At 32.9% G+C, this 22,854-nt stretch overlaps 1 pseudogene; it reads left to right on the top strand.

The window, feature by feature from the left end:
• The first annotated feature begins 17,947 nt into the window (after positions 1-17,947).
• LOC129810410 (ubiquitin-conjugating enzyme E2 N-like) lies at positions 17,948-19,097 on the top strand (annotated as a pseudogene).
• The last annotated feature ends 3,757 nt before the right edge of the window (positions 19,098-22,854 follow it).

Genomic DNA, 22,854 nt, shown 5'->3' with positions numbered 1-22,854 from the left:
TCAGCTGACATTTCGATCCTAAATGCCCGAATTTGAGAGAGTCTACTGCAAAATTAATTTAGGTAAAGCTCTTGAACCCTTATTTTACATAAAGTTAGTTAGATATATTGGCTTTAGATTCATCAAGACAATAGTCCTTCAAGTTAACGGTGGACTGCTTAAAAAAACTATTTTTTATTCACAATGTAAAAATAACCACTTCGTCGCCACTTTTTACCATTTCTTGCCAGTTTTGTAAGCACTGTTCGCCACTCATTTGAAAAGATTGAAAATCGATTATTTTGGGCAATATTATGCAAGAAATGCATTCAGTATTTCTTTTTCCTTATGACCACATTATTACTCATATTTAACAATTTTTCTTTACTTTTATTTGAGAAAACAAATTATTAGACTATTGCAAAAGTACACTCGGCTGTTCGTTATCCGGCACTTCGTTATCCGGGTGACAGCTGCCAAACGTTGGCGGTTGATGTATTCAAATTGATTTTTTTACGAAAGATGCAGTTTGTCCACAGTGAATTAATGCATTATTTTGATTTTATCAAAGTTTTTGACACTCAAGCGTGTTACAAAATTAAACATAAAGTGCACCATCGAAGAAAATTCTCTTGTTTTCTGACGGAAAACAAATTCCCACAGAAGAAAATATACAAAAAACGTTGACCAGACTCAAAAACCTAAAATGTCATTTGTCCCCACGTCAGTCGGATAACGAAGAGTCGAGTGTAAACAATGTAGATTTGGCAACTAAGAATGTGCGAAGTGAAGGTAGCGTCGCCTATTGAAAAACAATGGCGAGAGGTGATAAAATAATTTCAAAACGTTACCACTTTCCGCCATGTCACATTTTTAAATAAAATAAAAAAAATAAAATAAATATTAGTTAAATAAATACACATTTTATGTATTCTACGAATGTAATTAAATATTCAATAGACAACTTATTTATCGAAAAACGTAAATTTTGTTCGATGAAAATTTGATGACACTTCACATATTTGATAAGAAATATTGGATTCGGTGCATTTGCTTCAGTATTGTTCTAAAAAATGGTCAAAATCTTAAATCCAAAAGAATTATTTTTTTAGTCTATACGTAGCAGCTGTGAAAATAAGTATGCAGCTCAATTATTCCACAAATCGTGATATAAGTGGCGAAAAGTGGGGCACTGGCGAGAAGTGGTGAATCCACCCTAATACTATAAAATTCTGTACAAGTCAATAAAAAGAAGAAGTGTCATATTTAGAATTTGCGGAATGCTTAAACTTGTGAGTATGACGCTTTTTCCCTTGAATTAGACTGTTAAAAACCCTTAATTAATCCATTGACAGAATGTATTAGAAATACTATTTTTCATATTTTAAAATGAACTCCTTACAGATAATAAATGATTTTTATAAAAAGGAAAAAGTGTTTTTTTTTCGAAAATGTTCTATATATGAGGAATCAAGAAAATGTTTCATAGACATGAAAAAATATTTAATGCTGTTCACAGGAGAACGCATTCACCATGAAGATGGTTTGTTCACGTGAATTTTTGAATTGACCCAAATAGCAAAATCTTTCTCTATTTTTTTTTTATCCAAAACACTACCGAAAATTTACTTTTTCTCGACCCTAGTTTTGCGTATACCCAAATCACAAAAGCCTTTCTTCCTAAGACCTCCCCTTCGAATTTTTTTTTGCCCTAAAAGACTTAGATTTTTTACGTGAATTTTTCCACGATGTATTTTTGAATTGACCCAAATAGCAAAATCTGTTTCTCTAATTTTTTTTTTATCCAAAACAATACCGAAAATTTACTTTTCCTTGACCCTATTTTTGCGTTTACCCAAATCACAAAAGCCTTTCTTCCTAAGACCTCCCCTTCGAATTTTTTTTGCCCTAAAAGACTTAAATTTTTTTAAATTTGTATGCAAAAAAAATTGTATGCAGTTTTTGAAACACCGTAATATACAGTACCCGCTTTGCTATTTAGATATTTGAGAGACCAAATAAGAGATGTCAGCTATATTATTTGGCTGGATATTTAGAATTTGATAATTTTTAACTTTTTTGTAGGATTAGAAGAAAATATTTTATAGAAGGATCATTTAAAAAGACATCACTAGAAATTTTTTTGTTTTTATGATCCACATATTAAACAAAATATCACAGATTAATTTATTTTCACTACTTTAACTACTCTTTTAAATGAAATCGTCAAGATGTCTTTCAAATAACTACGATTCAAACAGGAGAGTGGGCATTGTAAATTAGAGATAAGTAAATTCCACGAAATTTCGTGTTTTACGCCTTACATTCAAGCATTCCGTAAAGATGAAACACTTTGCCTTCCTTTCTTTTAGATACACATGCCATGCCTAATTAAAAAGCTATAGGGTCGAAGGAACACATGTTCAGCAGGGAACACCTATTGGCTATTTCGCCATAATATTGAAATTTAATTAATGTATCTAATAAAATATAAGTAATTTGACGTTTTTCAATAATATTCCTTTTTATATAAGGATAGATATTCAATTTGCATATAAGAAATGGTAGAAAATACGGTGCTAAGAGGTCACACGACATGATTTCTTAAAGTACACAGTAAAAAAGAGATGAAATTGGCTAGTTGAATTCTATTAGTTGAATTGAACTAGTTGAAATTTCGAATAACAAACACTGAAAAAATCAACTTTCAATTGAAAGGGAAGCAATCTAATTGCAGAACTAGTAAAATTAAGCCTTCGGTAATAGCCCACATGCAATAAATAGTAGTAATAATTACTAACATAGTAATAATTTGATGCACCAAAATGGCATAAACTTCATTCAACGTCTGATTGAATATTGCTACGATTATCGCGTGTAATGGGAGAGCATCGATAATTGTAGTAATTTTTCAATCGATTATCGCGGCAAAAAGTTCAACTTTCAACTAATTTCGTTTAAACTCATTCTTCTTCTTTTTATATTTTATGTAATTTCAGTACAATTGTTGAAGAAAAATTCAACTCAGTTTGCTTTTCAACTACGAAAATTCAACTTGTTTGCTTTTCAACTTTGCTTACTACGATAATCGTTGCAAATTTACTACAATTATCGATGCTCTCCCATTACACGCGATAATCGTAGTAATTATTTTTTACTGTGTACCGATAGGTGTTCTTTTGACCCTATAACAAATTTTATTTAAAAAAAAGGTAAAACAATTTTTTTTTGAATAATTTCACTTACTGCCAAATTCATTTTAACAAACATAAGTTTGTCAACGGTGTCGCTGCCCAGTCGATTCCTCTTGACTGTGTGCACATTTTTTTGCTGAGAAAAAGATCTCTCGCACACGCATGACGTTGGTGGGACTTGTAATATCCTTTGAGCTATTTGGCATAAAGGTGCTTCGGGATAAAAAGCCATCCACCATTGAAGTGGGCTTTGCTTGTTCGTCTCAATGTATTTCCAAACTATTGGAACATTGTACTCTCCGCTTTTCGTCGCGTAATTTGAAATATCGTTTAATATTTCCTCCTCACTGCAACTCGTACTAAGTGAAGCCATAAAATTTATGGCCTCGAAACGATCAGAAGTGGAGAGGGTTTTTCCTAAATATTTAGGATTAAGTAAATAACTGGCTTTGTGTATAGCCTTAATCGCAACCTTCTTTCGCTTTTCGATCACTTCCATCATGTAGTTTTTCTCTCCGTCCAAAAACGACAATTCGCCCATCATCTCCAGTTCACGTAGCATCTCTCTAAATGATGGGTAGCATTCACTTATGTCGCCACGGTCTCCTTCAAATTGAAGGATACGCGTGGTGACAATGCAGATAATGCTTTTCAGCTCAGTAATTTTATCCCAGAAGTCTGAGCCCAGAACAATACTCTGAAGAGCTTGGTTCAGCTTATCTTGTATTGCCATTTCTCTTAGGGTAATTTTGTTTGCCAACAAACTGCTGAGAAATTGCTCCATGCTCAGCCACCTGGTTTTCACCGGTAGTTTCAAAGTGACTGAACTGCGTTTATTAAGTTCAGCTTTTAAAACTTGTTTTAGATTGATACCATTGACGATTGCTTTTCCATCTTGGATAATTTTTTTTATTCTTGCACATTCGAGAACATCTCCCAAAATTAAGTTCAGCGAATGGGCGAAGCAACCATAGCATTGCAAGTTTGGTACTTTTTCCTCAAGTATTGCCCATGCTTTTTTGTTCGCTGCCGCATTGTCGGTTACCAATGCCTGAAACTTTTCTGTCCCATATTTCTCCATTGTAGCGAGTAATATTTTCGCGAGATATTCGCCCGAATGCGGATTGGTGGTTGTGTCAATGGAAGTGATAAACACTGGCTTTGGGGTCATAATTATTATATTGATGATTCCTACAATTGAAACGTGGAGAGAAAATACGTAAGAATATATATATATATATATATATAAGAATATATATATATATATATATAAGAATATATAATACAGCTAGGGCTGTTTATATACAGCATATGGTCGGGGATCTCGTGGTGCAATCGGCAAGCTTTTGGACGGTGAGATCTATAACACGAAACTCACATTTGTAAGTTCGAGTCCCGCTCAGTGCAAACAACTGAATGTATAGAAAAAAAACATCTTCACATGTGATTAGGACGTAGTGGAGTACCTCTACTCGAAAGAGGTCCGGGCCAACGGATGCTTCTTCCGTTGGCATTGACATTGCAAGGAAGGCGCTCCTAGGCGGTAATATACCGGTATAGACAGTAAATACTCATTTTTATTTAATATTTTAGTAAATATATAATAAATTATTAATTAATACAGTGCCCGCTTCGTAATCCGGATAATTGGGAGATAAAATGACAGATGTCCGCTTTGTAATTCGGATGGATTTTTTGAATTTGTTCAACGTCTCAAAAATATAATAGTGTTTTCATTCTAGAATTAGAATAAAAGTTTTAAAAAAGCTTAAAAACACGTAATTAGATAATTCTATGCTATTATAATTAATTTATTAAACAAAAATATCACGGATAATGCATTTTCATTGCTGAACACTCGTGCATACATAACCTCAAAATGATTTTACACTCAGTCCCGGCATTAAGTCCTTCGGGATTATGCACCTGACGGAATTATGCACACACAATCATGCAAATTTGCATACCATCGGGAGTCAATTTATGAAATCATTTTTGAAATACGCCTGAATGCATACTATGGTGCGACGCGGGAAATTTGAAAACATTTTGCTACTTTTTCAGAACAAAATTTTAATTTCTTTTTTTTAAGGTATTTTTTTTTTATTATTCTAACCATTTATTGAAGAACTCTGGCCATGTACTGTTTGTTAATGCATTTATATTGTTGAATTAGTTGAAACATTTGAATCTTTTTGTTTGAACTACTTTTACTCTGCGCGAAATTCGTTCAACGGTCAATTTATTCAAAAGAAAGCCCCTCTAGGTATGCAAATTTTCTCGATGCATAATGCCATTTCGCGCGTTTTAAAATAAAAAATAAGGCATTTAGAGGTATCCGAGCAAGATGTCTTCTATGGCAAAAATGTAGTCCTAAGTGGAGTCTATTGTGTGGTGAAGAGAGTACATTAATATTTAGTTTAGTTTAGTTTATATGATTTTTCAAAAGTTGCTTTTTTAGGTCATTTTTCAGAAATTTTAGTTTGATTTTGTTTTTCCGCCCCCAAGGATTTTTTGAAAAAAATATCACATAATTTTTAAGTTGAAGCACAACTAATTAGCTTTCCAACGGATGTCCATTTATTAAGTTCTGTACTCTAGAACCGGAGGAATAATTGATAATATGAGACAAAACAGCAAAAACAAAAAAAAATAATTAAAGAAAATTGTGACGTGTAGGAGAAAAACCAAGAGCAGATTCTTGATCGGGGGACGCGACTCTACCAAACGTACCATGTGAGATCCATGTGGAAAAAATCGTGTTGCATAGTGTAATTAACCTAGTCTTCGACATCAGAGGCTTCGAATGACATCAAAAATTTGACATATTCAAGGTTTTAAAAATCGAAAAGTTGTAAAACATTTTTCCACTATTTTTTGACCATAGCTGTATATATACGTAATGTGTGTAAATATATGTACAGTGGGTGTCAAAAGTTTGTTACATCATATATGTTCGGAAAACCAGGTGAGAAAAATTACTTTTTATAATTTTTCTTTTTGCAAATTGGTTGCCTATAATCCGTATATCTTATTAATGTATTTTATAAATAATACTTAATCTTATTTCATATGAAAAATACAGTGGGACCTCGATAGAGTCAACCTATTTTTCAATCTAATGAAAAATATTATCTTTGAGTATTGTAGTTTCTTTTCCTAAAAGGGTTTTGCTTTAAAAAAAAATTTAAAATTAATTTTCATAATGAGAATTTAAAAATTCGTAATTTTTGAGCTTAAAAATTTTCTATATAGCAAATAGCTGGAGACTTCCACAAAATATCCTAGATTCCTTCAACCTTCTACTTTGCAAATACGTAAAAATATGAGCAAATAATAACTTCAGGTAGTCAGGAAAAATAATTTTCCTTATGGAACACCGGTGTTCCAATCGTCCTTAAAGGGTTAATATCCAAAAAAGTAGTTAAATAATTTTGTCTAGGGTAATTAATGGTTCACTGAACTTAAAAAACATATATTCTTCATTATCTCTTTCCGTTTGGGCCCCAAGTGAAAAAAGATAAAGACCAGGGAGGCGGTCGTATCGGTTTAAGGCATAAAAAGAGTGAAATATTTTTATTGAAAAATAGGGAACAAATACTAAAATAAATGAATGTTAAACGTTTTTTATGGATGAATGTTGTATGATTATTTAAAAAATAATATTTTTTAGGAAAAAAAACGTCTATAATTTTTATAATTAGACGTGAATGAAGCTCAATGTGTTTCAATGTTTTAAACTAATAGGTCGCAGGCTAGGTATGAAAACATCACCTTCTTGTATGATTTGAAGGTTCCTTGAAATACATTGCTCATCTTCTGGTTTTATTTTACGATCTGGCGCATTAAACGACGAATAAGGGAATTCATTATCACTGTTGAAGTCTGCTTCTTTATCAATTTCGCTTAATTCGCAGAAATCGACCATTTTACTCATTCTGGACAGTTTCGTGTAATCTCAATTGTCTTCCATGATTAATATCTTGTGCAATAATAATATATTTTACTAGAACAAGCAAAAAAAATTAAATAAAAAGAAATCTATAATTTTTGAAAATTTTACACCTAAACCGATAAGACTGCCCACAGGCGGTCTTCCTTTTTTTTATTCTTAAACTCATACTTTTAGTTTTTTTACACTTATAAATTGAAATATACAAAATAGAAGAGCATATCTTTCAGAAAAGATTACCTTAAAAACATATTTTTTGCACTTTAAAACGAAAAATGTCGCGAATAACATTTTGTTGTTTTTTCTGTGACCTGTTACACAAAACTGAAGATGGTAAGCAAACGCATGGTCAAAATGAGTTCAGCTTCAGAAAATAAGTGAGTAAGACTATAACTGAAGACACTGTAGATATTTCAACTTTAAATAAGTAATATTACCGCATTAAATGCAATTTATAGAATGACCGCCCAGAGGCTGTCTTACCTGTTAGAGGATTTATAAGAGGAACTAATCTATTTGAATCAAAATAATAAATTGAATTGGTTGCTACTTAGGATGAGACCTTCGGAAACTAGGCTAAATCTTTAGCCTTAAAAGGGTCTTACTCTCCATGTGGTAATTTTGTAGTTTATCCACGACGTTAAATTAAGAAAATGGTGTGTAAAAGTTTTATTTTTACTTTTTTGAGAAGAGCCCCGGAAGATATTTAATTGTTGAAAATTCTGATGCAATTAATGTTATTAATTAGAATTTGTTTTAAACTTTTATTGTATGAAAGATGAGATTGATAGTTATTCTTTTCGTTATGACGTAACTATGGCTCTAAACTTTACAAAAAGAGCAACAAAACCAATTTTTCTCATTTTCTTATTGTTCTGAAAAATGGGCACTAAATGTTTGGAGATATCTATTTGAAGTCTTCCGATGACCCCCCAATAAGTCAACCTGGGTATTATTATTATGACCCTCATTTCCTACCCACCCCTCCACTTCATCTACATAATCTGTTTTTTGTGATTACAGGAAAACACGTCATACGGGATCATAGGGTTTAATCAAAAAATCTTAATACAAGAGAACTTTCAATCGGTCAAAACGCTTAAAATCTCGAAAAGAAAATTATTTTGTCGAAAATTGATTACACGGTTAATATACCAACTTTATCATAATATACAGTGGGTGTCAAGTTTATTGCCTGATGCATGTTTGAGAAATCAAGTGAAAAAAATTAGTTTTTCAAATGAAGCAACAAACTTTTTATTTTCAAAAATGACCAACTTTTGGAAAACAATTATTTTTGATATGAAATAAAATTATTCATTTTTTTTTTAAATTCAAATAATATATACGGATTACAGGGAAATCATCTGCAAAAAGAAAAAATTGAAAAAGTGATTTTTTCTATCATTTTTTTTCACTTGATTTCTCAAACATGCAGCAGGAACCAAACTATTGACACCCCTTGTAGTTTTTCCCGTGTTAGAAATGTTACATTGATACAACAAAACATTGATTATAATCTCGAAAAAGTCATACAATATTATTAGTTCAATAATAATGGAAAAGTCGAGGTCCCTCTGTAATTATTTCCTAAAAGTTTATTATTTTTCATGAGTCAAAAGTTTGTTACGTCAATTGTTAAAGTACCTCGAAAAGATGAAATGCGTGCACTTAACTTCTTTTAATCTCGTTATATTTTAAAGTAATGTCATTTGATAATTAAATAGTACATTTGCACATTTTTAAAATTTTCAATGGTCAATATGCATATAAATAAGATGATAAGAAATAAATTGTTTTCTGTTAGTTTAAAATTTAGGTTAAAATGGAAAGTTACATGAAGTTAAAACAAGAGAAATTGTCCAGAAATACTGCCGGAATGAATCTGCGTCGCCTGCATCATAAATTTTCTGTATTGGATGGAAAACCCTTCCGAATGTACATAAAATCGTCAAAATTTATAGTGATAAAACATAAGTACATATGGAAAATGCTACTGGCCGGAACCAGACCCAGGACTTTGCCTCAGAAAGTTGATAAGTGCATTGTAAGTATATCTGATAATGACACCATGATATCTGTTCCAAAAATCAGAATCAGTTGGTTTATTGAAAGGATTACGCTTCTTATTTTTACAAAAATTGAGCTGAAATTGAAAAAAATGGCAAGAATGGTTGAGTGACTCCCGGGATTTTTATGGATAAACAGTTCTAATATGAATAAAAAGTTGTATTTCTACTAAAAACACGTTAAAAAAGTTAATTTGCAATATTTTAACCACATTAGTCTTGCGTACCCGTGAAATATGAAGAGCCAGCCAAACATTCACACGATTTTTTTTTGCAATTTCAGCTTGATTTTTGTAACAGTAGCGACGTGTATCCCTTTGGTAACCAACCAACTTTGAATTTTTGGAACAGATATAATGAGGTCACTATCAGAGATACTTACAATGCAGTTATCAACCTTCTGAGTCAAAAACCTGGGTCTGGCCAGTAGCGTTTTCCATATGTACCTATGTTTTATCACTATAAATTTTGTCGATTTTATGTACATCCTGAAGGGATTTTCCATTCAATACAGAAAATTTATGACGCAGATTCATTCCGGCAGTATTTCTAGACAATTTCTCTTCTTTTAACTTCTTGTGACTTGCCATTTTAACCTAAATTTTAAATTAACAGAAATGTTATTTTTTATTTTTTATCACAATGCAATGTTTATATGCATGTAGCGAGAGGGATTTACGCATGAAAAATGTCTATTTATTCGCACTAAATTCTCTCTCTAAATAATTTAATCGAAGAGGACATACCTGATCAAATATCGCGGTAATACTTAATTTCTTCGGCTCCTTCTCGTCGTCTTCCCCCCTTCTACTATGGCGTCGTGCGCCATCTTCCGCAAATTTTTCTAATCTTCCCACATGCATATATTGACCATTGAAAATTTTAAAAATGTGTGCATTTCATCTATTCAAAGCACTCTTCCAATTGACGTAACAAACTTTTGACGCATAAAAAATAATAAACTTTTGGATAATAATTATTTTTCATATGAAATAAGATTAATTATTATTTATAAAATACATTAATATTATACATACATACAAAATAATACAAAATACGTTTTCTTTCTTTTTCCCACCTGGTTTTCCGAACATACATGACATAACAAACTTTTGACACTCACTGTATATGGCCGATTGTATCAGAAACTGGGCTAACAGCATTTCATTTGTGTTTGTCGCGATGCAATGCGTCGTTTGCAATGCATGTAGACACAGAGCAAGTTATCCCAGTTACGGTCCAACCAACGCGACAATATATTGATGGCTCCATTTCATACTCTATTAAGTCTACTTAGAATTATATACTTCAAGGGATTACCTTTTTCTGGGATCAAGCTCTACAACTTGTGAAAATTTCGTGGTCAAATAGTATTCGGGTGACGTGAAAAATTCCATTTAGAAAAAATTACACGGGCTTCATATGATTTTGTCAACTACAAATAATAGCTCTCCTGAAAAGTTGTCATTCCGAGATATCATATAGTATGCGTAAGAGAAGAGTTTATAATCTGGGACAGGGTGCATATAAGCACTAATGTTCGAAGCTTAAAGTTCAATATTTTCAATATAAATTTAAGTTTTTTGTTACTTCCTTTTCAGAAGTGTTGTTTGGGACTTTGACAAGCAGTTTATAGTCTTTGCTTTTTCTAAAATTAATCTTAATATGTTTAAAAATGTATAAATATGTAAAGATAAATTTGACTATAATTTTGGTCACATTGCTTGTAATTTTGGATAGCTAATCCGCCTTAATAGGATGCCCATTGTTGTTCATTTAAAGGACTTAACCTAACAAATCCCTTTCTTATTATTATTAAGAAACCTTAGAATGTTTTAAGGAGCACTGAATCTTTCCAATAAATCATTAAAGAGAGTTAACTTTAATACTCCAAGTACGCGCGGATTCACCCATTGCTCTGACTTTCCGGGACTATTTTAAGGCTTTTTGCACTGCATCTCATTCATAGAGAATGAGATGCAGTGAAATTCGTTGAGAATGAGAATGATGATCCTTTGTTTCTTAAGGCATTTTTACAAATTTTATGATTGAACTGTGCGTGATTTTAAGCACATTCTTAGCCGTTTCATGATTGAGCTGTGTGTGGTTTTAGGCACACTCTTAACCGTTTAATGATTCAGCTGTGCGTGTTTTTAAGCACAATCTTAATCGTTTTATGACCTATTCGATAAAAATTAGTCTTATTGAAACATCTTGAGCTTCATTAACTTTTAATTATAAAAATTATAAACGTTTTTTCCTTAAAAAATTATGATTTCTTATATAATCATACAACATTCATCCATAAAAAACGTTTAAAATTCATTTATTCTACTATTTGTTCACTATTTTTCAATTAACCCTCTAACGGTGTTTTCTTTAATATGCGAAAAAAAAGTTCTAAAACAATGTTTTCTAGGATAATTATGATCCAATAAAGTCGAAAAAACCATGCATTTTTCATTATCTCTTTTAGTTTAGGCGCTAGGAGAGAAAATATAAAATTTTTTTGGAACTCTTTTTGCTTCTAAAATTCACATTTTTAGCTTTTTCAAATTTTTTAAATAAAATATACAAAGTAGAATGACATATCTTTCAGTAAAAAATAAATTTATTTTAGCCAGATAACTTTAAATCGGTATTTTTATGGAATTTGGAAATGAGTTTTCTTGCACAAATATTTTTTGTTGCTTGTTCTCTGACCTGTCACACAAAACTGGCAATAGCAACAAAACGAAGAGTCAAAATGAGTTCAAACTTTCAAGAGATGTTTATAAGACTATTACCGAGGACACTATAGTACTTTTAAATAAATAAAACCTTTACTTTCGCTGTAAATGTGATTTTTGTGAAGACCACCTGGAGGCGGTCTTACCCGTTAGAGGGTTAAAATATTTCAGTCTTTTTATGCCTTAAACCGATATGACCGCCTCCAGGCGGTCTTTATCTTTTCTCACCTGGCGCCCAAACGGAAAGAGATAAAGAAGAATTGATGGTATTTTTGAGTTCAGTGGGCCATTAATTACCCTAGACAAAATTATTTAACTACTTTTTTTGGATATTAAAGAAAACATCGTTAGAGGGTTAATGATTCAGCTGTGCGTGTTTTTAAACGCAATCATAATCGTTTTATGACTGAGCTGTGCGTATTTTTGAGGATGATCTTATTCTTTTTATGGTTCAGCTGTGCGTGTTTTCAGCACAATTTTATGCGTTTTGTGATTCAGCTGTTCGTGTTTTCAAGAGAATTTCTATTGTTGTAAATATCATCTAAGTCTATTTTCAGCATAATTTTAACCATAACCATGTAATGGTAAGCTGTATAGCTGTATAGCTGAATAGATTTAAGATTTTCAAAAATAGAGGGCATGTGGTTATGGGTTTGTCCCTTTAAAAAAGGCGATTTTCTAACATTTCCTTCAATTTAAAATCTCAATCAAACTCAACCGACTAGCCATTACAATTTTCTTTTCTCAGATGATGAAATGGAAGTATTAAGGTAAAAACTACAATAAAATTTCTATAATTTAGGTGCGGTTAAAAATTTAGGTGAGGTTATGGTTTTGTCGCGCACTTTAGTACAACGACAACCTCTAAAGATTGAAAAAAGCTAATAAATTATTAAATTTAAAGAAACAAAAGAAATGGCCGAAATTTTTACGCACAAACCTTAATCTTTTTGTCATCTATAAAATAAGGTTTTAAATTTATTTTGTGAGCAAAACATGCTTTCATGAAACGTTAACAAAAACAAAACTTGGAAACTTTACTATTTAGAATTTTGATACCTTCGGAAACTGGGCTAAACCTCAGATCTGAAACCTGCATAATCTTTAAGATGCCATTAATATCGCCAACATACGGCAATATTATAGTCACTCTTATCCTCTATATGGCCAAATAGGGTCGAAGAAACACCTATTGGCACTTTAGGAACCGCTATATTGGCACCCTATTTTGTATCATTTGGGATATGAAATTTGAGTATATATTATAGGAAAAGGTAAATTAATGAAAAAACGCCATTACTTGCATTTTTTTAGATACAGTGCCCGCTGTCTAATCCGGAGCGCCGTAATCCGGACGAGTTATCGACGGTTACATTTAAAATCATTTTAAGGTCATGTATACATGTGTGTTCAGCAATAAAAATGAATTATCCTGTAAAGTTTTTGTTCAATAAATAAAGTATAATAGTATAGAATTCTCTAATTATGCCTTTTTAAGCTTCTTTAAAGCTTATATACTAATTCTCGAAAAAAAATCTTGTATTATATTTTCGAGACGTTGAACGAATTCAAAAAATCCATCCGGATTACGAAGCGGGCACTGTATAATGATTAGATATTTAGACATAATTGCCAAAAGGAGATCTTTCGACCGTACTATTTATTAAATTTGTTATTAATTCAATTCCATTTCTTTTACTATAGCAATCAAAATAAAATAGATTTTATATAACAATGAAAATTCTTGAAATTTTTAATGCATTTGAAATGTTCTTAATGACTTCTTTAAATGGTTTGGGTAAATTTAAAATTTTATGATAAATTCTAAAAATTTCATTAAACTTTTCTCAAATTTGAAATTGATTTTAAGAGAGTTATTTGAAATTAGCGAATTTCTAAATTAATCGTGTATTTTTGTTTTTGTTTTCGTAAAACTTGAATATCTCAGTGTTACCCGAAAATATGGTAATAATCAAATTTTCACTACTTGTAGAGCTCAATCTCAGAAATACATAACTTTCCCTTCAGACTAATATAATTCTACATCGACTTTAATCAATATGTAACGAAACCCTCCATATGTTTTGCGTAATCTTTGAGTTTAAGCATAAAAAATTGATAAGTATTAAGATTTGAAATAAGTTGAAACATTCGTTACCATTATTTCGCACATTTGTCCAACCGTCGCACATGATGGACAAAACAGAGGCTTTGGTGATTATTTCATTAATATTTTGTTCAATCCTTTGATACTCCTTGACTAACAATGTCCCCGACAATTGCTTCCTTGATGGTGGTGTGTATTCAGGCCTCAATGTCTGGATGAACTTTTTAAAATATTGGTTTTCCGATAGCATAAATGGAGATGCTGTAGCATATACAGCTCTGGCAAATTCGTCATCTAAATGGCTCTGTAATTAAAAAGGAAGAAAAACAATGAAAAATCACTTTATTTGTTAACTTGCTAGAAATTTACAAAAATGTGATTAACACCCTTTTGTAACAGATATTACAATAATATGCTGGTATAGAATACTGGCATAAGAGCTAAAACTAACGATATAATAGAAACAGGTAAAAATCTAATATAGTGCAATGTCGATTCAGGTAGGCAAATTTTCACCTTCATAATCTGAAACATTTTTTAATCTAATATTATATTTTTGTTATTCCGATTATGCCCAAAACACTCGTGATCCGGAAAACGGGGCATCAAAAAAGACGCCTCGCGCGTAATTTCTAACTTACAATTTTTGAAAAAAAAAATTAGGGCAGACTGGGGCAAAAAGTCATTTCGCGCAGTGCATATTTTTAAGCACAATTTTATCCGTTTTATGATTGAGCTGTGCGTATTTTTAAGCGCAATTTTAATCTTATTATGAATCAACTGCGCGTATTTTCGAGCGCATTTGTAATCTTTTTATGATTGAGCTGTGCGTATTTTTTAGTGTAATTTTAATCGTTTTATGAATCAGCTGTGCGTATTTATAATTGGAATTTTAGTCATTTTATGATTGAGCTGTTCCTATTTTTAAACGCATTATCCGTTTTATGATTGAGCTGAGCGTATTTTTAAGCGCATTATTCATTTTATGATTGAGCTGTGGGTATTTTTTAAGTGCACTATCCGTTTTATGATTGAGCTGTGCGTATTTTTAAGCGCATTATCCGTTTTATGATTGAGCTGTGCGTATATTTAGGCGCACTATCCTTTTTATGATTGAGCTGTGCATTTAAGCGCATTATCCGTTTTATGTTTCAGCTGTGCGTATTTTTAAGCGCATTATCCGTTTTATGTTTGAGCTGTGCGTATTTTTAAGCGCACTATCCGTTTTATGATTGAGCTGTGCGTACTCTTAAGCGCATTATCTGTTTTATGATTGAGCTGTGCGTATTTTTAAGCGCAATTTTAATCATTTTATAATTGATTTGCGCTTATTTTTAAACTCTTTGCGATAAAAGATTCCTGAAAAAATAATGAATTTGACTATTCATCTCGTTTTCTGCGTTGCAAAATCAATGCTGGAATTTTACATCAACTTTCCAAAAGAAATTTATAGTATATATACATAAAAATATGTATTTCAGAAAGCTCTACTTCTAATTCTTTTTATTAGTAGTAAAATAAATTTTAAAATATGTTTAACGGAGAATGTAAAAATCTTAATAATAAAATATTTTTTAACCTTAGTTATCTCGCAGAAACCCTGTTAAATAATTAGAACTCAAAAACGATATTTTGTTCCGTTTCTTGGAACATATTTGTGAAACCGTCAAGCAAATCTATCGTTGGTTAAGTTGAAGAGAAGAAAAATTCAAATAATAATATGCAAACTGAAGATTTCACTGTGGGAGCTTGCAAAAAATAAATATACAATTTTTTATTTTCACCCCGTTCTGCCTAAATTTAAAAAAAAAAAAATTGAAAAGAGATGAGAATGAAGTACGAGAATTCTCTGCCCAGAACATTTCTGGGGATAGTCACCATGTGGATGGGCTCAGAATCCGAGCAGTTCTGGAATGTTGTTTTATGTTCAGAAACTCTGAATTTGCTAACATATTTCCTTAACCTAATGTACTACTTTGACACATTTTTAGGTAAAATATCAAGTTTTTATTTACTTAATTTTTCGTTAGTTTGGTGAGTTTTAATTTTTTTTTGTTTTAATGCATTCCTAAATTTACTTGGGCTTTTTTCTTGGTCATCACTGTACCACACGCTGAAACCAAAAGCATGACTCTCCTAAATTTAAAAGTGTTATGATCTACCTGTTTTCAAAAATCCGATTCTCTAAATTCAAACGAATACTGTTCCCTGCAGTACTGAGCGAAATTTACTCTACATTTTTTAAACTATCACACTCTATTATAAAAAAAATCAGGCGTAAAATTTCTCTAATATAGAGTAAAATAGTTTTAAATTCTTGATGTCTACATTAAAAATCATGTTTCTTAAATTTTTCTATCTCAGAATTTTCCTCTGTGCACGAAAAGAGTTGTGACTGGTGGGCAAATGTTTGCTGATTTGACGTACAATTTAATTTAATCATTCTAAAGAAAAAACGGTTCTGGAACCGATTCCATGGCTTGGACCCGGTTCCTAAACCCGTGAAAAAACCTGGTGGGTACCCGGGTACTCAGGAACCGGGTACCCGGCGCTGCGACCACTAACTGCAGGGTAGCATCACAAAAAATGTATTTACAGTGACAATTGTGGTTTTATTGATTTAAAATTGATGTAGTGTCCTTGGTAATAGTCTTATTAACATCTTTTGAAAGTTTGAACTCATTTTGACACTTCGTTTAATTGCTATCCAAAGTTTTGTGCGACAGGTCAGAGAACAAGCAACAAAAAATTTTTGTGCAAAAAAACTCATTTCCTGTTTCACGAAAAATACCGATTTAGTTATCTGACTAAAATAAATTTATTTTTTATTGAGAGATATAATATGTCGTTCTACTTTGTAAATTTTAATTAAACAAATTGAAAAAATTAAAATGTAAATTTGAGAAGCGAAAAGGGGGGTTTCTAATTTTGTTTTTATATTTTCGCACCTAGCGCCTAACCTAGAACAGATAATGAAGATTGGATGATATTTTTGAGTTTAAAGGACCATAATTAATCTAGAAAAAAAATATCTCACTACTTTTTCTTGCATATTTAAGAATTAGACGTTAGAGGGTTAATAAATCCATACAAAATCATCGCTTTACTACACTGTTAGAAAAAAATAAATAAATCTTAACATTTTATTTTTTGATGAATTGCTTTTATTCTAAAAATATTATTTTTATTTTGATTTATTCTTGAAATCATTAGAAATAAATATTGAAATTAATTTCCTACAGTTTGCAAATTTAATCTGCAAAATTCTAAGAAAAATACTTAAAGTTATTCGAAAAATTCTTATTTTCAGTCACGATTTGTAAAAATTGAAAAAGGACTTCCTAATTTTCAACGGATTTAGACAAATTTGCACTTTTTTGAAAGATTTTTTTAATTCTGAACCCGACTGCATCGGTCACAATCGGTTATGGATCGGGAAAGTAATGATAATAGATTTATTTTGAAAATACTGTTTTTAGCACTTTTTAGTCTTTTGACCCAATTCAAACGGTAAGAGATATCAACTTTCGGTCTTCGATTACCCCTCCTCAAATGACATTATCTCGAAACTAGTCTCTTTAGTCCGCCCCTCCTTCCCTTCAAAAATAAGGTTTTTCTAATTTTGCAAAAAATTAGCCCTGACGATTTCATTCATTTTTGGATATACTTTGGAGGTAGTCTAGCTGAACATTCCGTTCATAGACACCTATCATCGGAAAAATCACCATCTTAAATTATTCAAGGTCAAAGCTTAATTTTCATCCTATTTGGTCAATCAATTAATTCAAAGGTTAATGTTTTTTTGAAGCCCTCTTCTTGAACAAAGATGGTTTTGAGGTGATTTATAGACAAATTAAAATCAACAATAATTTTATATGCACAAGAAAAAATTGGGAAAAGGTATATAAGGCAGAGCTCTCTCGACCTCGAGAGAGTTCGTGCAACTCGCAAAGCCTCGGACGCTTTGCCACCCCTTTTTCTCACAGTGTATTAATTTGGCAGACGAAGAAGAAAATAAAGGAATTTTGGGTAGAATACGAGTGTTAATTACATACTCTCCGGAAAATCTTATTTGGGATGAAGGGAAGAAGAGCAGTGCAGATATCCAAGCAACACGTCATCGAGTTCTATAGAAGGATCCTGCACTTCATGCAATATGTCCAGGAGCAAAAATACCTCTCTGCCGGGGGAATAATTTGGACAACCGTGAAGACTATCGTGAGTTCTTGGAGATGAAAACGTGTCTTAGACTACGAAAAATTCATCATCATGTCTTACCCAGAGGCATAACCTGGTGAATTGGGGACTCATTGTGTATTCAGGTAATTGATCCAGGTGACCAAGGAATTTTGTGACTATAAAGACGACTATCCAGAAAGATAAACACGCCAAACAGAAATCTCTGGGTAAATTGTAGCAGGGGTTAGGAAAGGAACGGAGCAATCCAGGAGTTTTTTGTGTGCTTGTGGTGCGGTGTTCATAAATTACGGGGACTGCGTAGATGGCGGTACTACCAAGGCGCATCATCAAGAAGACACAGCGTCTCCTGCAAGAGCCAGTGCATGGTATCATTGCTGTGTACCAGACGAAAGCAATTCCCGGTACATTCATGTGATTGTCACGGATCCGGAGGATAGTCGATTTGAGGGGGACCTCTTTAAATTGGAATTGTTCCTGTCGGAAGATTGTCCCTTGTAGGCACCAAAGGTTCGCTTCATCACTAAGATCTACTATCCCAATATCGAATTTGTTTGGACATTCTCAAGGACAGGTGGAGTCAAGTCCTTCAGATTCGCATTGTCCTCCTATCGATCCAAGCCTTACTCAGTGCCCTAAGTCCCGATGATCCACTAACAAATGATGTTGCTGAACTGTGGAAGATCAATGAGACCGAAGCCATTTGCAATGCTCGTGAATGGACCCAACGCTATGCCATGGACAATTAAATCCAGCCGCGACACCTTCTAGCACCTGCCCTGCTCCTCCAATATCCCTAAATTCCCCAATCCTGACACTCCCTACTCTCCTAACGTCCTAACTCACATCGCGCACTATGAAAAATAAATATAATTTAATTTTAAATATTATACTCACAATGATATCTACTATGTTGTCGGGTTTCTACTCTGAAAGATTCCTCAGGGAGGCCAAAGCTTATCGTCCGGCAGAGACCCAGCTCTGTGCCCCCATCCGAACACTTCCAGGCCATGTTATTGCGACTGACTGATAGTGTCTTCTGTCAGGCAATCCCCCACACGGCGGGCAACAAAACTACCACCAGTAAAAGGCTGCTTGGAGCGAGAGGCGGGAAATCTAAATTTCCCGCGAACAGGGAAAGGAAAGGGATTCCATCAGCCGGGCTGTATTTCGCTATCAGGTGGAAAATCTCAACTATAAATAGAAATTTTATTCTTTCATGATGACAAACTACCAAACACTTTACGTGTGTCGTTGTTGCTCCCCATTGTTGAAACCCCATGTTCTCATAAATGCTGATTCGAATGATTTTTTACCTTCCTGAACCTCTTGAGATTTCCTATTTCCTACTCAAGACTGAGACTAGCTGAGACGTAATTGTATGCACATTGTACAGAGGATACCTGCTATTAGGATGTGATTGTCAGGAAGATGGTTCATGTACCAAATCTTCTGCTCAATTCTACAGCTTCTACTTCTATATTTCCTCTGCTAAATAAAACCTAAAAATGAGGTTATGTGGAGGGATTTCTTTGGAGAAATTTTATGTTTGGAGCGTTTGGAGCTAACATACAGAAATTGGAACTATTGTCACTCACATTAGCCCTCAAGCGACTCAAGCGCACTGAGAGTATTCTCCAGATAGCTCATCGTCGTGAAATGACTGATAAAACGGGCAAATACGATAAAATGGGATGTTTACGGAGTTCCGGAAACATCTGATGGATAAATTTCACCTTTTGCCCGTCTTGCCAGTGAAGTAGGAAGTTAAAAAAAAAACACTCACCTTTTGTACCCCGGAGATAGCCACCCTTGCCGACGCCTGCTGCTTTTCCGCCGGGGATTTTTTGCTTGTACCTCCAGATTTCGGTGACGCTTTTGTATCTGTAATGGAAACAATAAAAATATTTAGATTATTGCAGATTTTCTTACCGTCTTGGAAAGTATTTGTAGGTTTTCTTACCTTCATCAAAAGCTTGTTTCACCTCTGGAGGTACGTTGGGGCACCTCAGCAGCAAGTGTTCTTTCATGCGAAAGGCATTTCCGGTGATACACCAGTCGCAGAAAGAACACTTCTGCTTCTTGGTGCCCCCTTCAGATGTAAAGTGACCCCAAACTCTTCCACGGGGCTTCATTATATCGAATGCAATGGAATCACAATTTCACACACTGAAGCGCGAGAAATACTAAAATGGACGCACCGCGCGAAAGAGGTGATGGTGAATTTCGGTGGTGAATATCACATCGTGAATCTTCGGGAATGGTCGGATTTAATCGTGAAATTTCATGAATTTTCACTCGGTGAATATTCACTGTGACTTTCATGAATTTTCACTATGAAATGTCAGTGACAATTTCAATGTGCCATCTCTAAGAGAAGAAATAGCTTTCGAAAACTTTCACAAATACACAGCACAAAGTCCTATTCTTATTTAACACCAATTTTATGTGATTATTAGAGTATTTTAAACGACTTTTTACACATTTTCTATTTGATGTAAAAATCAGTCAAAAGTCATGATTGTTTTTACTGAAATCCGCGAGCTGCGCCACGTGTAAAATGTATGGGAAAATGAATGGCCAAAATTACTTCCACAGGCGAAAAAAGTAAGCTCTTTTAGCCACATTCGATTTTCATTTAATTTGTTAGGAAATCTTATTAAGGATTGTGGTCGTTTTTTTCCCGCCAACACAGTAAAGTAGGGTCGTTCTCTACCAGGGGCATGACGTTTCTTATGTTTGCCATATGTTTCTAGCGTGCCGAAAAACTTTTGATTTTATTGGCTATTTTCTGTCATTGTAGAATGAATTAGGAAATAATACAAATACAAAATAAAAGCCAATTTAATATAGAATAGGCAACCGAAAACCCCAAATTGGCAACCTACGTATTTTTGGAAATATCCTGTGAAATGTGTACGAAAACAGGAAAAATTTACACTAAAACTGGTCGCATTTTTCAGAGCCAATGCCACCCCCCTGTTCTGTACAACCTCACTGTGGCAATGTCCGTTACATTCGAACCATGACGGTTCCTTCCCGCCAGCCGCTGAGTGTGTGAAAGTGACAAGTGGCGACACGAGTGGTGTAGTTACTTCGTCGCGAGAGCTTCCGCTAGTGCACATCGTGTGTGCGAGGAGCTCGCACAGAGAGGACCACCATCAGTGAGTCGTAAGTGCCTCTTTCAAGGGGATTTCGTGATTCCGGGAGTTCGGGAATGAATTGAGGCGCTTCAGGATGATATCACAATAAAATGTAGTTAATTAAGAAATTGACTTTCATTGAATAACATAAAATATTTTCATCAAAAATATGAAATAATGCAAAACAATTTCTCTTAACATTAACAAGTTTCTTAATAATCCCAGGGGCATGACATTTCCTATGTTTCCCATATGTTTCTAGCGAGCTGAAAAAACTCTTGAGTTTATTAGTTGTTTTCTGTCATTGTATAATGAATTAGCATGAAATACTAATACAAAATAAAAGCCAATTTAATAACGAAGAGGCAACCGAAAACCCTAAATTGGCAACCTTCGTAGTTTTGGAGATATCTCGTAAAATATGTACGAAAACAGGGAATAAAATACACTAAAACCGGTCGCATTTTTCAGAGATAATGTCACCCCCTGAATAATCCCATGTTTTTTTTTAGTGATTGTTTACCTTGTCGAGAATTTCTTTCAATAACTTAGAATTAATCAAGTCGATACAAAATCAAATATAGTTTTCTGATTCGTTAGATTAGAGGTCACGAAATAAGACCCATTTTCCTGTTCTAAATAAACTCATAATTGCCTCACAATGTGATTTAACTTTATGTGGCCAAAATTGCTTACATGGCCAAAAGGGCTGACTCTACCCTATGAAATTTTGATAGGAAGGGGTATTTCTTTTCTTTTTTTCTTTTATTATTTATTATTGTATTATTTTATGTTTGTACTAGATCATTGATAAATTCAAAACGATAGTTTATTATTATTTAATTTAATTAATTAATTAATTAATTTAATTAATTAATTAATTAAGATTAGGGAATGATGTTATGGAATGTTTTAAAATTAGTAAAAATCTTAAGTATAAATTACTCTCTATGTGGTAATATTGTGGTCCCGCCACAATGTTAAGATAACGAAATGGTGTCTTAAAGATTACTTTTCTCACATTTTTTAAGAAGAGCCCAGCTAGATTTATTGAAAATTCTGTGGCAATTAACATTATTAACTAGAATTTTATTTATTCATTCATACACTCTAGCTCAATGGAATTTCTTTTAAACTTTTAGCGTATAAAAGAAAAGATTGATAGTTCTTTTCATTATGACATAACTATGGCTTTAAACTTCATAAAAAGAGCAATAAAACATTTTATTTCTTCTTGTTCTGTAATATGGGCGCTAAATGGTTAGAGATATCGACTTGAAGTCTTCAGATGACCCCCTAATAAGTCAACCTCATGATTATAAATCTCACATAATATGACCCTTATTTTCTCACCATCTTCTTATTCCTTTCATCACCACCGAAATCTGTTTTTTTGTGATTACATGAAAACACGTCATACGGTTTTTTTTTGACGAAATGAGGGTCGTATTAATAATCTTCAAGTTGACTTATGGAAGATCGTC

Source organism: Phlebotomus papatasi, chromosome 1, assembly GCF_024763615.1.
Source record: "Phlebotomus papatasi isolate M1 chromosome 1, Ppap_2.1, whole genome shotgun sequence".
Lineage (NCBI taxonomy): Eukaryota > Metazoa > Arthropoda > Insecta > Diptera > Psychodidae > Phlebotomus > Phlebotomus papatasi.
Note: the sequence above shows the minus strand (reverse complement) of the source record. Positions and strands in the feature narration are given on the sequence as shown.